Source organism: Scyliorhinus canicula, chromosome 11 (assembly GCF_902713615.1).
Source record: "Scyliorhinus canicula chromosome 11, sScyCan1.1, whole genome shotgun sequence".
In the NCBI taxonomy this organism is placed as follows: Eukaryota; Metazoa; Chordata; class Chondrichthyes; order Carcharhiniformes; family Scyliorhinidae; genus Scyliorhinus; species Scyliorhinus canicula.
The window spans coordinates 110,311,165-110,325,075 of NC_052156.1; the positions used below are offsets into that span (position 1 = coordinate 110,311,165).

The 13,911-nt window shown below is 45.1% G+C and overlaps 1 long non-coding RNA gene across 1 annotated transcript; it reads left to right on the forward strand.

The window, feature by feature from the left end:
- Nucleotides 1–457: 457 nt before the first annotated feature.
- On the forward strand, nt 458–13,720 carry LOC119973281. Its single transcript, XR_005462267.1, has 3 exons — nt 458–735; nt 10,845–10,941; nt 12,635–13,720. It is a non-coding gene; the product is annotated as an uncharacterized LOC119973281 (long non-coding RNA).
- Nucleotides 13,721–13,911: the final 191 nt, after the last annotated feature.

Genomic DNA, 13,911 nt, shown 5'->3' on the forward strand with positions numbered 1-13,911 from the left:
ATGTAGCTTTCGGAGCACTGCTCTTTCCTCAGGTGAATGAAGAGGCCCAACAACAAAAGGGGGAGGGGAGGGGAGGTGACGCATACCTCTTCATTCACCTGAGGAAGGAGCAGTGCTCCGAAAGCTAGTGTTTGAAACAAACATGTTGGACTTTAACCTGGTGTTGTAAGACTTCTTAGTCAGATTAAAAACTGTGCTGTTGGCATTAATCTGATCCACACACTAGCCATCTAAATTTAAGGGGACTTTAAGCACCCCCTAAAAGCATTAATTCAGGACTCTGGATTACTGATCCAGTAGCATTAGCAGTACGCCACCATCCCCCTAGTCTCGCTTTATATTCTTTTGAATACAAAACTTACTGTGCCTGACATTCCCAGGCAGCCTTGCATTCAAATGCTAATGAAGCCTGAGTCTGGTTATCTTCGAAAGTCAGATAAGGTTGGGCAGGGTGCCATTCTCCCATCTGTTCACGGCAGCAGGATTCTTCGGTCCAGCTGCAGGGAACGGGAGATTTGGCTGAGTGCCGAATTCTCCGACCTCGCTAGGAGCTGTAGCGGGGCAGACCTGTAACGGAGAATCCCGGCCCTGGGTATTTTCAGACTTGTGTGGCCTCAGGCAATACTGCACTGGAGTATTAACTTGATCTCTGTGTTTTTCAGTGTGCAGTGGTTTGAACTCACGCCCCTCTGACTCAGCAACAAGAGGGCTACCAATTGAACCGCAGATGACACTGTAAGTCTTTCTTTATACTCTTTTAATGAACCAAAAAAACCCAATAAATTAAACAACAGATCAAAAATGAGAGTAGGGTGACAGGCCCTGGTGGGTCAAAGTCTTTCTTTATATGCTCTTTTGTAAACCATAAACCAATAAAATAAACTAATTAACAAATAAACTGTTTAACTAATTGGAAGTCGCATAAAGGGGATCTTCTATTTACACTCTTTTACATAAAACAAGAAAGATTAATAAAGTAAATAAAAATAATAGGGGATGAGAGCCCCATTGTGACTAAAACAAACCTGTGAAGTAAACTTAACTAACAAAACCAAAATGTAATTCCCCAAGGCTGATGATGCACCTCAGTCCCCAATGGGCACACAGGCTGCGAAGGCCTGAAGCGGATCAGTGTACACTGCATCTTACAAAGGTCACAAACACAGCCGCGACACAAGGGCAGAGAGCCAGTTTGGATAACTCCCAAAGTCTTGCTTTGTACTCTTTTAATATAAACCAAAAATCAATTAATGAAACAAAAATAAGAGGGGTGATCGTCGCCAGTGGGGCAATGTAACTAGAACAAAATGTCAAAGGAAACTTAACTATCTAAATCAAAATATCATTCCTGGGCTGGACGAGATAGTTGAGGTGAACAAGAGATACTCGGGGCCCCCCCACTAAGGAGCTATTGGCAGAGAGGACGATGTTGCATGGGCAGTTTGATAGGTTGATGACAGGGAAGTCAGTGGGGCAGCTACAGAGGGCGAGGGAGGTGCAGTACGAATAGGGAGAAAAGGCGAGCCGCATGTTGGTTCACCAACTGCGGAGGCAGGTGGCATCTAGGGAAATTCTAAGGGTGTGGGCAGAGAATGGGGAGGTGGGGTCAGACCCCGGGAGGATAAACGAGCTGTTCAGGGGTATTATGAGAAGTTGTATAGGGCCAAGCCAGATGGAGAGGAAGGGGATATGGGATGGTTTTTGGACAAGTTGGGGTTCCCAGGATTGGAAGAAGAGAAGAGGCAGGTGTTGGAGGAGCCATCGGACTGTGGGAGGTGACTGATAGTATCAGGGGAATGCAGTCGGGGAAGGCCCCAGGGCCGGGTGACTTTCCAGCAGAATTTTATAAGGTACTTGTGGCAGGGTGGCACCTCACTTGTTGGGGATGTTTAGTGGGGTTGTGGAGAAGGGGGAGCTGCCAGAGATGCTGACACAGGCTTCCATTACACTGATACCGAAGAAGGGGAAGGATCCGTTAAAGTGTAGATCGTATAGGCCCATCTCGTTGTTGAACGAGATGAGCTCACCAGGTTTTAGATTGCACAGTGGAACGAGGCAGGGGTGTCCACTGTCACCGCTGCTATTTGCATTGACGATTGAACCCTTGGCAATGGCCCTTCGGGGGATTGTGGAATGGCGAGAGATTGTGAGAGGACCAGGGAGCACCGGCTGTCATTATATGTGGCCGACCTGTTGTTGTTTGTATCGGATCCACTGGAGAGTATGGGCAGGACCATGGGACTGTTAGAGAGGTTTGGAGCCTTCTCGGGTATAAGTTGAATGTTGGGAAGAACAACATGTTTCCAGTGAATACAGCGGGGCGGCAAGTTGGGGACATTGCTGTTTAGGGTAGCGAGAGAGAGGTTTAGGTATTTGGGAATTCAGGTGACGTGGGAATGGGCCTCGATGCACAGGTGGAATCTGACAGTGTTAATGGAGGAGGTTAAGGGGGATTTTAAGAGGTGGGAGATGTTGCACTTGTCGTTGGCAGGGAGGGTGCAGGTGGTAAAGATGAATGTGCTGTGAAGTTTCCTGTTTGTCTTCCAGTCTACCCTGATCTTTCTCCCTAAGACCTTCTTCCGGAGGTTGGAGACATTAATCTTGGAGTTCAAATGGGTGGGGGAAGGTGCCGAGGGTAAAGAGAGCTTTGTTGTCTGTTGCAGAGGCAGATACAGAAAGGGGGGTTGGTGCTCCCGAACCTGCTGCACTATTATTGGGCGGTGAATGTAGAGTAGGCGAGGCAACGGTGGGTGGAGGGGGGAGGGTGTCAAGATGGAAGAGGAGTCCTGTAGAGCAGTGCTTCTCAAAGTGTGGTACGCGTACCGGGACCGGTACGCGAGCCATCATCTGCCGGTACTTGGAGTGTTTCCAGAAAAGAAAGAGACAATAATCCTGGATTGGCTTGTTTCGCTCACCGGTCCCTGGCACATTGAAAAAAAAAACTGCCGGTACGCCACATCAGATAGTTTGAGATGCACTGCTGTAGAGGATCTAATCTGTGGGCCATGGTGAAGACTCCGCTGCCATTAGCTCCAGGAAAGTACATGAGGAACCTGGTGGTGAAATCGACATTCAGGGTTTGGAACCAGCTGAGGAGGCATTTTAAGTTGGCCGGGATGTTGATGCTGATACCACTGTGTGGGAGCCACAGGTTCAAGCCAGGGGAGATGGATCGGATGAATGGGAAATGGAGGGAGGCAGAGCTGGAGACGGTTAGAGACTTGTTCTCGGAAGGGACGTTTGCGGGACTGGACAAGCCGCGGGAGAGGATCGAGGTACCGAGAGGGAATGAGTTTCGGTAGATGCAGGTGCGGCACTTTGTGTGGAAGGAGTGGAGAGCGTTTCCCAAGCTGCCGGAATACACACTGTTGGAGCGATTGCTGCTCCCGGATGAGTTGGGGGAGAGCAGGATTGGAGATATATACGGGTGGTTAGTGGAGCAGGGTGGGGTGCAAGTGGTGGGGAGCAAGAATAAATGGGAGGAAGAGGGGGGGAAATAGGTTGGGGACTGTGGTGTGAGGTGATGCGGAGGGTGAACGCAATCTCCTCCTGTGCGTGATTGAGCTTGATTCAGTTCAAGGTGGTGCACAGGTTACACATGACTCAGGCGAGGATGAGTGAGTTCTTCCAGGGAATGGCTGATGGGTGTGGGAATTGTGGGCGGGGGCTGGAGAATCATGTGGGTTACAAGAAGCTGGAGAGATGCTGCTAGGCCGTGTTTGGAATGCTGTCTAAGATAGTGTGGGTGGAGGTTAAGCCCCTGTGGTGGCAGTTTTCGGGGGTATTGGAATTGCCGGAGCTTCTGGAGGGAAAGGAGGCCAATGTCATGGCCTTCGCCTCTCTGATTGCCCGCCGAAGGATCCTGTTAATCTGGAGGTCAGATATGCCGCTGGGGGTGGCGGCTTGGCCGGGGCTTTTGTTCGACTTTCTCCAGTTGGAGAAGATTAAATTTGAGTTGAGGGGGTCAGAGGAGGGCTTCAAGTTGCATTGGGGGTTGTTCATGACGCTATTTGAGGAATTATTTGTCGCGGGGGGGTGGAGGGAGGGAGGGGGGGGGTGGGGAGTGCATAAAAGGGGAATAATTGTACAAACTGTGGACCGTGATTGTATGGAATATGTATTTTATTTTGCTGTTGTTACATGTGTTTGGAAGCACTCCAGTGCCACAGGGCCCACCAGTTGCTGAAGGAAGTATTTCCTTATAATCTTTTGATCAAACAAAAATCAATATGCTAAACAAAATATCAAAAACGAGAGGGTGGGGTGACAGACCCTGGTGGGCAATCCTCTATTTGTACTCCTTTTTACTTGGAACAAAATCATCATTAAATCAAACAAAAATTACATTGATAGACCACTGTAGCTGAAAGAAAATGTTGAAAGGGAACTCAGCTAATTAAGCCAAAATGCCATTACCAGGGGTGATCGTAGAATCAGACAATAAAGAAGAGGTTGTTTGGACCATCATGTCCGCACTGACAATCTCTAATCTATAATAATCCCACTTCCCAGCACTTAACATTTCAAATGCTCATCCAAGTACTTTTTAAAGATTGTGAGGTTTCTGCCTCAACTATCCTCTCAGGCAGTGCATTCCAGACTCCCACCACCCTGAAAAAACTTCCCCTCAAATCCCCTCTAAACCTCTTTGTTGTTGACCCTTCAACTAAGAGGAACAGTTGCTTTCTATCCACCTTGCCCATGCCCCTCATAATCTTATACACCTCAATCAGGTCCCCCTCTCAGCCTTCTCTGCTCCAAAGAAAACAACTCAAGCTTATCCAGCCTCTCTTCAAAGCTAAAATGCTCCATCACGAGCAACATCCTGGTGAATCTCCCTGCACCTTCTCTAGTGCAAGCACATCCTTCCTATAGCGCAATGACCAGAACTGAACAGAGTACAACACTTAGCTGTGGCCTAACCAAAGTCCTATACAGCTCCAAGACAACCTCCCTGCTCTTATAATCTATGCCATCACTGATAAAGGCAAGTGCCCCATATACTTAGTTACTCTATGAACCTATCCTGCATCTTCAGGGATCTGTGGTCAAGCACCCCATGATCCCTCTGTTCTTCTGCGTTTCCTAGTGTCCTGCCTTTGAGTACTCCCTTTTTGTGTTACTCCATCACCTCACACCTTTCAGAGTTAAATTCCCTCTGCCACTGATCTGCCCATCTGATCACTCTGTCTACATCCTCCTGTAACCTAAGACCTTCTTCCTCACTTTTAATCACCCGACCAATCTTTGTGTCATCTGCTAACTCACTTATCATTCCTCCCTTCCAGGTTTTCTTCTATATTGATTATAAATATGATGTACCTCAGCCTCCACAGAGCCTACCGATCTTGGAAGAAAATCTTTATTTGTACACTCTTTTACTAAAACCATAAATCAGTAAGATTAAAATTAACCGGGGGGGGTTAGTGACAGTCCATTAAAGCGGCATTGTAATAAATTTGCAAAAGAAAATGTATCTCATAAAATTCAAATATTATTCCAAGGGCTTTCTTTTTATATTATTTTAAGAAAGCCAATAATCAATAAATTAAACAAAAAACTATAGGGGGTGACAGCACCTAGTGGAGCACTGTAACTAAAATAGAACATCGAAAGAAATGTAACTAATTAAACTAAAATGTCATTCCCAGGGGTGATGATGCACTCCAGCCCTCACAGAGCCCATTGGTCATGGAAGGAAGTCTTTCTTTATATGTGTTCAAGGTACTTAATCAATTAATGACCTTCACCTATGTATCCTTAACCTTGATAATACAAATAAAATACCGTTTACTGCTGACATGGATTTAGTGACTTGTGGCAGCACAGTCATTGAAGGCCCAGAATTTTCATCACAGGTTTTCGTATTTGCATGATATATTGGGGGCGATTCTTCAAAATGGAGTCCAAGTGTTCGCGCCGTCGTGAACGCTGTCGCGTTTTACGACGGCGCGAAATTGGCATGAAGACGTCCGATTCTGGCCCCACAGGGGGCCAGCATGGCGCTGGAGTGGTTCACGCCACTCCAGCCTCCCTTCCAGACGGCAAATGGGCACCGCGCCAACCCGTTGGGCCGTGCGGGGACTTCTTCAGCGCGCCGGGCCCGACTCAACAGAGCGCCGGTGTTCAGGGGCCGCAGAAAGTAGGCCCAGAGGGAGAGGCCGGCTCACTGATAGGTGGGCCCCGATCGCAGGCCAGACCCCATTGGAGGCCCCCCCCCCCCCCCAGTGAAGGATCGCTTTTCCCCGTCCCACAGGTTGCCCTTCGCGCAGGGTTCCCGCCGGCAGCGACCAGGGGCGAACGGCGCCAGTGGGACTCTGTCGTATTCGGGCGGGTCGCTCGGCCCATACGGGCCGGAGAATCGGCTGCCCCGCCGATTCCATAGGCCCGCGGCCAGCGCCGCGTCAAACCGCCAGCACAAATGGCGCCTATTCTCCACACCTTGGAGAATCGTGCGCCAGCGTTGCGGTGTTGTGGCGCGGTTGCAGCGATTCTCCGGTCCGGCGCGGGGCTCAGAGAATTGCCCCCTTTGTATGTTGGTAACCGAGTTCAAATAAATATATACTAAATGTCCCAATGCTTTTTATTACTGTTTTATTACGGTTGTGGACAGCATGGTAGCACAGTGGGTAGCACTGTTGCTTCAGAGTGCCTGGGTCCCAGGTTCGATTCCTGGTTTGGGTCACTGTCTGTTTGGAGTCTGCATGTTCTCCCCGCGTCTCGTGGGTTTCCTCCAGGTGCTCCGGTTTCCTCCCACAAGTCCCGAAAGATGTGCCTTTAAGTAATTTGGACATTCTGAATTCTCCCTCTGTGTGCCCGAACAGGCGCCGGAATGTGGCGACAAGGGGCTTTTCACAGTAACTTAATTGCAGTGTTAACATAAACCTACTTGTGACAATAAAGATTATTATTATTGATTTTTTTTTGGGTGTTGTGTTAATTTTTAAGTGTTCAAATGGAGCAGATTGGAAAATAGACTGGGAAGCTAAAAGATTTCCTGAACAGACAATGTGAAGGAAACTGGAAGGGATTGATCCCATATCTCTAACAGAACTGAACTGGCCCAGCTTTACTCTATATGCATTGCTACCCAATCATCTGAGCCAGAGAAGTAGAAGAGAAAAAGAATCTGCTCCAATATAAATGTTGTGACCTCAACAGTCCTCAGTGTTGAGGTTTTGCTGCCGTTTTTGTTATAGAGGGAGTTCTATTTACAGTGTCTTATCAAATTCCAAAATACCTCAGAAGCCAAAGATTACTGTTTGAAGTGCAGTTGCTATTGTTGTGTAAGCAAATGTACGTGACAGCCTATGTATTTACTGACTCATCCACTGCTCCAATACAATGCTAAAGCACACATTCAGACCTTTCAGTCCATCGGGTTTGGGCTGCTGTTTCTCCAAATGAGCCACTAAATTTAATTCCAATCTGACTTGCTCCCTGTAACTTTCAGAGTTCCTTTTGTCAGGTGGCGATTTAATTTTGTGTTGCAAAAAACTGCCAATGAGATCAGCAAGCAGTTAATCTGTGTTTTAAATTGAAGCTATTTTGGATGAGGATGGAATGTTGGCCAGGATATCAAAAGACGACTTTGAATATTCATTATATCCACCTCAAAGGGCAGGGGATTTTAACCCCAAAGAGATGGTTACGTTTGGAACAGATTTTAGGTAAACTGATAAAACTCTGAATGCTGACACTAACCAGGCCCTAACCTACCGATTTTACTGTTTTAATGTCGGTGTCACGAGATGGAAATCAAATTGCCCCCAGGAAGCTGGTTGGCACTTTATATATCATAATGGGTCTGCTTGGGTTCTCTGACCGTCGGGAAACCAGACAGCTACAGGGAGACGACGGCTCTCTGATACCAGAGATAAGTGCCAATCCCACCCTTATTAGAAGCCCACTTCTGAGCTCTCCCCAGCCCAGGTCTTTGGTCACCTACCCAGGACTCTCTCTCCACACCGGTCCCGACCTCTCCACCTATCCAGGCCTCTGATTAACCAAATCTCCCATCAAGACACCCTCAACTCTCCACAACCTTCAGCGCCAAGCCCGTGGCCTCTGACCTTTCCCCTCTCCAGGGTCTCTGAACAGCTAGGTTCTAGATTCTCCCCATCCCCTGAGAGCTCTGAGCTCCTTTCCTCCAACCCTCTCCCTGATCCATGACTAAGATCACACATTCATACCTACAGCATCAGAAGCCGCACACGTTCCCACTCCCACAAGAGTTCAGAAACGGCTGGTTCCCTTCCTTATATCTTGTGTTGGAGCTCAGTTTGACTCCTTTCCCATGTTCCCCACTCACTAAAAGTCAAGCTTATTGATCAGGATGACTTCCAAACAGGAAGCAGCGCCTGGTGTCACTTAATTATTGTGGAGTTAAAGCTCACAGGGGCAAATGACTTCTGTTTCACATGTTGGCAATCTCTTGGTTTAGAAAATTCTTGTTTTCTAATCATCTATGACCTCACCCCTCCCCATCTCTGCCACCCCCTTCAGCTCTTAAACTCTTCATATTCTCTGCACCCCTCCAATTCTGGCCTCTTACCATCACTGCCTTTCATTGTTCCATCATTGGCAGCCAAGCCTTCAGCTGCCTTGGCCCTGAGCGTTGGTATTTCCTCGCCAAATCTTTTATTATTTCACCTGTTCTCTCCTATTCTAAGAATCTCCTTAAAACCCGTCTGTCCGTTCTAGTAATTTATTTTTGGCTTGGTGTCAAATTCTGGTTGATAATTCTACTATGAAGCTTCTTGGGATATTCTACTAAGTTAAAGGTGCTATATAAACAAAGGATGTCTGGCCATCAATTTATGTTGATAGAATTGTCAGATAGCCTTATTATGTATGCTTCACTGATCTCCATAGTTCACTCATGGATCAGCTTCGCAGGGGTCGGCTTATGCTATGTGAAGTGGCATTGTAGCATTGATTGATTGGCATCTTTATGAGATTATAAGTTATTCCTCCTCTAATATTTTTTTGTTCAATGTCTGTATGTCTATTTGGTGTGTGAAGTGGGGTAAAACTTCTGTTATTGAAACTATGAATGGCAGTGTCCGATTGAATCTTTTATAAAGTTGTAAGAACAGCAATTTTGTTTCTTCAAAGTAGATTTCTGAATGAATTTCCCTTTTCTCAATGAGCTTTCCATTTCAATACTTGCCCTTGCTATTGTATCACTCATTGGTTCTGTACATAGTGCATAATGGGTGAGCAGACATGGAATACACATGGGGACATATAAGTGGACAAGGGGCACATGAGGGCATTGATGGGTCATGGGAGATACAAGTGGGCACGGAAGGGGAATGGGTAGTGGAGGGTGCGAGAGATGAAGGCTAGGGGACCTAACAGTCTTTACTACAACTGGGCCAAAGCTCCAGAGAATGGAAGTGGGCCTTCTAACCAGTCCAGCTCCACACTTGCATTCCTTCGTGGCTCTCTCTGAACTGTTTCCAGGTAGAGGTGGATTTACAATGAAACACAGCTTGCCTAGACACAGGGTCCCAACCAATAGGGGTTCCCTGCCCCAGCTAGTGACTTTGGACACCAATCAGAGCCTGATAACTCTGCATTTGCTTATCGACTCAACAAATACAAATGGCCCTATCAGTAGGCAAAGCAGAATGGCATCAGACTCTGATTGCCATTCTTAGAGCGGGAAAACTGACTGGCCGGGATGTTGAGGCACGAGCATGTGAGGAATGAGGGGTGGCTAGGTGAGCGGGGTTTGTGAGATTATGAGAATGGGAGAGTGTGAGGGGTGAAGGGAGACTTTGAGGAGATGGGGGGTTGGAGGAAGAGTGTAAGGGTGTAGGGTGACCAGGGAGGACAGTATGAAGGGGAGATAAGCCAGGGTTGCAGACTTGCAGTGAGGAAGAGTGTGTGGGGGCCGGGTTGGAGGGAGGGAGAGTTTGTGAGTATATGAGGGGGGAATGAGCAGGGAAAGGGTGGAATAAGTGTTGTTTGAAATCCACAGTCATAATTTCAGAGTTAAAAGATGAGTCCACTTTTTGCAGAGGTTGAATTAACATGGGATTAACTGTGCAATAGCCTGCTCTTTCAGGAAATTCAGTAAAGCCAAGATCAGTTCATTTAGCGATATGAAGCAACAATAGCAGTTTGGCAGTCAAAAATGCAGAGAATTGAAGGTTAGCCAAAAGAATGAAGCTAGGCAAAAAGACAGTTTGTCATTTTACTTTGAAATGTTCAAAGAATTGTACAGTGCACAAACTGCACATTCATCCTCATTCACAAATATACGACCGCATTGTCTTCGGACTTGGACTTTTCGATTTCCAAAGATACCACATTAGCTGTAAAAGTTAAACAAGAAGTGGACTCTGAAATGGCAATGGAACTACAAGATATGGCTGGTTCTTCTATTGAAGTGAGGGAAGAACCTACCCTGAAGACATTGCCTTATGGCCAAAATCTGTTCCCCTGGGTATGATAGAATATTTTGTATTAAAAAAAAAACCAAAAAACCTAAACGATCTGAAAAATTTGAGAAAAGGGTTTGAAGTTGGAGCCGAAAGCAAGTTAGAAATCTTCATAAGTTCCATTTTCTCAGGGTGAAGAGAAACGGGATGGCGGAAATTAGAAATTGGTTGATATTTTTTCAGACATCTCTAAGCCATACTGTTATGTTTGCAAATTATTCCCGAACCCCAGTAAAGGGAAACAAGCATTTGTCGATGGGTACGCTAACAGGAGAAATAATAGAAGAGATATTGCTGATCATGAAACTTCCAAACCCTTATATTGAAGCTGTGTGTGCGTTCGTTCAAAGATGTAGATTATCTAGAAAAATTGATTCTGTGTTATCGGCTCAGATTGAAAAGAAGTATTCTTATTGGAGGAAAGCGCTGAAATGTGTTGTTGCCACAGTCAAACTGCTGTCTTCTTTTGGACTACCTCAAAGGGGACATGGTGAGTCATTCTTGTCAACTCAAAGATTTAAATTTTAACCTCCCTCAAAGAGCATTTGAAATGGTATCAATATTGTGGCTCAGGGAAGACCAACTTTTCTAACGCACAGAACCTACGATGACATCGTCACTATAATGGCAGAATGGCTCAGAAATCAATTCACTAATGAAGAGACATATGCCAAATACTATTCCATAATAGTTGATTCAATATCAGATGTGAGTCATGTGGACCAAGTAACATTAATTTTAGGGTATGTGACTAACGATGGTGAAGTTGTAGAGTCATTTCTTTGTTTTGTCCATCTACAATCCCAGACTTTTGAGTGCCTGGAGACACCCGTTTTGGAAATAATTACAAATTTAGGTTTGGACATCAAAAATTGTCATGGGTACAGCTTCAATAATGTTGCAAATATGGCAGGAAAATATTCAGGTCTACAAGCAAGATCGAACATTGCAAACCCCTATGCATTGTTAATCCCATGTTCCAGTCACTCCTTGAATTTAGTCTGTAATGCTGAAGCTGAATCCTGTGGGGTAACTGTACATTTTTCTGACTTTGTTCAAAACATGTATGCCTTTTTTTTTGGTTTCCACGCATCGGTGGAATATGTTGCAATCACACTTAGAGAAGGCAAATGACATTTGATGGTCAAAAGAATTTGTGACACCAGGTGATCTGCTCATACAGATGATGAGGGCAGCATGGTGGCACAGTGGGTTAGCCCTGTTACCTCATGGCACCGAGGTCCCAGCTTCGATCACGGCTCTGGGTCACTGTCCGTGTGGAGTTTTCACATTCTCCCCGTGTTTTTGTGGGTTTCGCCCCCACAACCCAAAGATGTCCAGGAGAGGTGGATTGAATATGCTAAATTGCCCCTTAATTTGAAAAAATGAATTGGGTACACTAAATTTATAATAAAAAGTACAGATGATGTTTTGGCTTTGAGACTGAACTTTGTCGATATAAAGGAAACGTTATTAGGCATAGCCATATAAAATTCCAGAAAAGCCATGTGTGAAAGCTGAAACAGAAGTTTGAAAAGTATGATATTGCTGTTTTTATTTTTTTGTGAAACCATTTACTTCAAAGAATTAATGCTGTCAGTAATTCACTGCCAAATGTTGAGGCAACTTTATTGAAAGCTGCACAATTGTTAGCCTCAGTGAAATGTTTTGTCATGGAGATTTGAAATAACTATAACTTGGTGAAGGCAGAGACACTAATATTAGCAAAAAAGTATAGGCCCCTGTGATGATGAGAAGCATTTAAGATGCAAGAAGTAATTTTCTTTTCATAAATTTAGTGCACCCACTTCATTTTTGTCCAATTAAGGGGCAATTTAGAGTGTTCAATCCACCTACCTTGCACGTCTTTTGGGTTGTGGGGGTGAAACCCACGCAAACACAGGGAGAATGTACAAACTCCACACGGACAGTGACCCAGAGCCTGGATCGAATCTGGGACCTCGGCGCCATGGGGCAACAGCATTAACCCACTGCGCCACCGTGCTGCCCTGCAAGAAGTAATTTTTTGATGAAACTAGAGACATTGAAATCACTTCAAAAAGGAAAGAGAAGATCATTGTTGAGACTGCCAGTGTTATTTGTGACACAATAATGGTGCAATTGCAGAGTAGAAGTGAATCTCTGAAGAAAACACTTGCTTTATTTTGTATGTTTTTCAACAGATCTTTGGATGAGAATGCTAAAAGCCACTGCAGTAAGAAATTAAATGAATTCTACCGGGAGGACATAGACACAAATCTTCTTGAAGATGTAGTGAAGAAATTCATTCATGTAATTGATAATGATTAGCTTTGTGCTTTGAGATTACCAGCTGGTTTGTACAGACTTATATGTGATGTTTTACAGGCAACCTTTACAAATGTGTAAACCATTTTGAAAATATCTTTAACAAAACCTGTCACAAATGCTTCTGGCGAATGTTCTTTTTATGTATTGAAAAGAGTTTGAAATTATTTGCGAAGTACGTGAGTCAGAAACATTTGACAAGTTCAGCAATACTGACAATTGAAAGTGCGTCTTTACAAGATTTTACCTATGATGATGCATGCAATTGATGATTTCGTGAAGAAAAGGTATAGAAAAAAATGCATCTAAATTCCCATGCCAACAAGGGATGAAGCAAGAACTCTTTAAACATGTCCATCTTCCATATTCTCTTGTTTGAGGGGGTCAGTTAGTTGGACAGTTGGTTTGTGATGCGGAGCTATGCCAACAACATGGGTTCACGTATTGGATGATGTTATCCATGGGGGCCCCACCTTCTCAACCTTGCCCATCACCTGAGGTGTAGTGACCCTCAGGTTAAATCACCAACCGTCAGCTCTCAAGGAGGAGAGCAGCCTCTGGGACTATGGTGATTTTCACTTTCTCATGTTTAAATCCTGTTGTTCAAAATGGACCATTGCTGGTCTGATATAACGGCTGCAGATGGTCACATGCTGGTAGCTCTCACTGCCATTGCTCTCAAGACTGACCTTCAGAAAGTCTCTTCCAGGACAAAGAAGGGATTCCTGAAGACAGAGCTACTGATATTGGACTTGGACTCACTGGGCATTCCACTCATTTGAATTTACAGCAATAACTTCTTTGATTTTGTGAGAGGAAGTAAGGGAGTTACCTTTAGAAACTGAATGAGACTCTGCAATATACTGAATGGTAGCATGCACATCTTGTTGATTGGAGTATTTGCTCCAGCATTGGACTGGCTCATATTGTCCTGCACTTGCTGCCTATGCTGCATTGAATTAATCGGCTGATTTTTCCATCTCGTTGCTCATCAGCAAGTTCCATGCTTCCCCAAGACTCTCACATCACAATACTGACCATCTTTATCGTCGTTCTCAGAAGAGGTAAGCCTGGGTTTTAATTCAGCAATTATTCATACAAGTTAAAAAGCACTAAAGCAGTGATCAATTTGTGAACTTCTGTGGCTTGAGCC